The sequence below is a fragment of the Parus major genome, chromosome 12, assembly GCF_001522545.3.
Source record: "Parus major isolate Abel chromosome 12, Parus_major1.1, whole genome shotgun sequence".
In the NCBI taxonomy this organism is placed as follows: domain Eukaryota; kingdom Metazoa; phylum Chordata; class Aves; order Passeriformes; family Paridae; genus Parus; species Parus major.
This window is the reverse complement of record NC_031781.1, coordinates 1,117,770-1,120,538: the sequence shown is the minus strand read 5'-3', so window position 1 is coordinate 1,120,538 and position 2,769 is coordinate 1,117,770. Positions and strand designations below refer to the sequence as shown.

Below are 2,769 nucleotides of genomic sequence, written 5' to 3'. Positions count from 1 at the left end.
CGCCTCACGGGCCCGCGGCAGGAAGCGCCGAGCCGGGGAGCGGAGCCCGGGGCCGGGGAACAGCCGGGGCGGGCCCCCCTCAGCTCCCCGAGCCCAGCCCGGGGCTCCCAGCGCCTTCAGCTTCCAGCTCAAACAGCTCTTCAAATGTCCCTGCTCACCAGGCCGTGCCGTGAATTTACACTTGCACAGCCAGGAGCTTTTAAAGAATTAATGCACGATTAGTAAAGCCGTGGTGTCCAGAAGTAAACACGCTGTCCAACACCATGTCTACATCTTCACAACACACATGTAGAATTACTATTTTCCCTGTGCTGCAGCACAAGGCGTGTTTAAATGCAGCTGGACATGTAAGGTCCATTGGGCAGGTAGCGACTCAAGCCCAGCTTCTCTCATAGAAAAGGTTGCAGTGAAACATCTAATTAATTGGGATATTTAACTTTGTGAGGGGAAAAAGTACAAGCAAATTTGTGGATGTAAAACCTGCCATTTGCACTAAATGTCATCAACAATTAATTACCTAGCAAGGGATGGAAGAGAATATGCCTTGCTAGGGATAAATATGCAGAAGATTGAAGCATTGTCAAATGCTGTGACATTCACAGTGCATATCCTTGAGTAGATCGGTAGAGTATAAACACCCTGAGTTTATCCTTTCTACCCTCTGGAATCCAGATCTTCCTAACAGCATGAAAATAATTTTTAAACTTACTATTATTGCACATGGAGACCTTGATCACGCCTGCATTGGTGTGATTTAGGCAATGTATTTTAGTGAAGAAATAGGAACATTGTGAAAAGGAACTTGGAATTTTATAATTCCTTTTGTCATATATTTTTAAGACCATTTTGGATGGGGCTGAGCTACCTGGCACTGTGGAAATGGCAGGGGTTTGGAACAAGATGATCTTTAAGGTGCCTTCAACCCAAACCATTCTTGTATTCCACTATTCACTTCCACATGTATGTTAAAACACTACAGCAGGAGGGGCTGCCTAATACTAAGGAGAAGAGGGAGAATACCATGTTGAGGGGTTTTTTATGACCCCTTTATACCTCTGTGAATTCATTGCATTTTGTACTCTGCTAAAAAGTTGCCCTAGAAACCTTTAGAAATTTTATAAATTTTAAATTTAAAAGCTTTGAGAACTTTTTACACGATGGGAATCTTGAACACTAAACAGAAAACCTGTTGGTCAATCTTAGTGTGCCATGGACTGAAATCTCTGATACAAATCTAAATGTTTTTCAGCGTGCAGTGATTCCAAGTGAGTGATTCACAGTGAGTGAAGTGGAAGCGAAAGTCAATCCCTGAGGAATGCTGCGATGTACGGAGCCACTGTGCATGGAGGTATTTTTGTCCTGCAGACTCGGACAAACGCACAAGAAGAGGAGGTTAAACATATCTCCTGCTCATGCTGGTGGCACGCAGGAGCTCTGCAGCGGGCTGGGCTGGCTGGCACACAGCCTTCCACAGGAGATCCTGCGGAGCCGCAGGCCGTGCCCGTGCTGCCTGCAGGGAACCAGCGGGCTGGGGCTGGCCCCGAGGGCCCTCCCCTGGTGACAGTGACACCCAGTGACAGTGACAGCCGGTGACACTCACAGCCAGTGACAGTCACACCCGGTGACAGTCACAGCCGGTGACAGTGACACCCGGTGACAGTGACACCCAGTGACACTCACAGCCAGTGACAGTGACACCCAGTGACAGTCACAGCCAGTGACAGTGACACCCGGTGACAGTGACACCCGGTGACACTCACAGCCGGTGATAGACACACCTGGTGACACTCACAGCCGGTGACACAGCCAGTGACACTCACAGCCGGTGACACAGCCAGTGACACTCACAGCCAGTCACACAGCCGGTGACACTCACACCCAGTGACACTCACAGCCGGTCACAGTCATACCCGGTGACACTCACACCTGGTGACAGTGACACCCGGTGACACTCACATCCGGTGACACTCACACCTGGTGACAGTGACACCCGGTGACACTCACATCCGGTGACAGTCACAGCTGGTGACAGTGACACCTGGTGACACTCACAGCCAGTGATAGACACACCTGGTGACACTCACAGCCGGTGACACAGCCGGTGACACAGCCGGTGACACAGCCGGTGACACAGCCGGTGACACTCACAGCCGGTCACACTCACACCCAGTGACACTCACACCTGGTGACACTCACACCTGGTGACACAGCCGGTGACACTCACACCCGGTGACAGTGACACCCAGTGACACTCACAGCCGGTGACACTCACAGCTGGTGACACTCACAGCCAGTGACACTTGCACTCGGTGACACTCACAGCCGGTGACACAGCTAGTGACACTCACACCCAGTGACACTCACAGCCGGTGACACTCACAGCCAGTGACACTCACACCCGGTCACACTCACAGCCAGTGACACACCCAAGTGACACTCACACCTGGTGACACTCACAGCCGGTGACACTCACACCTGGTGACACTCACATCCGGTCACACTCACACCCGGTGACACAGCCGGTGACACTCACACCCAGTGACACTCACACCCGGTGACACTCACACCCAGTGACACAGCTGGTGACACACCCGGTGACACTCACAGCCGGTGACACTCACACCCAGTGACACTCACACCCAGTGACACTCACACCTGGTGACACTCACAGCCGGTGACACTCACACCCGGTGTCAGTCACAGCCGGTGATAGTCACACATGGTGACACTCACAGCTGGTGACACTCACAGCCGGTGACACTCACACCC

At 52.1% G+C, this 2,769-nt stretch overlaps 1 protein-coding gene across 2 annotated transcripts in view; it reads right to left on the bottom strand.

Annotated features, from left to right (window-relative positions):
* CARD19 (caspase recruitment domain family member 19) overlaps positions 1-2,769 on the bottom strand; it is a 47,157-nt gene that overhangs the window by 12,358 nt on the left and 32,030 nt on the right. The window lies entirely within an intron of this gene.